The following is a 543-nucleotide window of genomic DNA, read 5'->3' as shown; positions in this document are numbered from 1 at the left end:
ACACACACACACACACACACACACACACACACACATACATACATACATACATACATATATTATAGCTTGGAACTGAACTGAAGACACACATGTTCAAAAGTCAATAATCCAACAGTCTGTCACAGTTATTGCTTTTTTCCTGCAGAAATGTTGCAGAGCGGCTGGAGGGAAGACAAACCAACCAGCGGGCAGAGCTGCAGGTAAACACCTCCCATCACATCTCTGCAGACGTGCCTCAGACAGACGTCATACATCCATCTGACACATATATGAAATAAAATGTATACTAGAAGAAGTTTACATGCACACATTTCCAAACTGGATTTTCTACATTTTAGAGACGATAAACGATGAGTTTAAGGTTGTGTTTTTAATCTGATTTAAAGATTATTTTACATTAGCGCATCAGCAGTCAAGTCTGTTATAAAAAAGGCTTTTAAGGTTTAAAATTCGTTATGAGCAGACACTAAATATTACAAAATGAACATAGTTTTGTATATTTCTAATTGTCACGCACTTGCACAGATACAGTCGTGTGTTAAT

The sequence above is a fragment of the Seriola lalandi genome, unplaced genomic scaffold (genome assembly GCF_002814215.2).
Source record: "Seriola lalandi dorsalis isolate HSWRI2012SDOR001 ecotype SW California unplaced genomic scaffold, Sedor1 jcf7180002054947, whole genome shotgun sequence".
Lineage (NCBI taxonomy): Eukaryota > Metazoa > Chordata > Actinopteri > Carangiformes > Carangidae > Seriola > Seriola lalandi.
Note: the sequence above shows the minus strand (reverse complement) of the source record.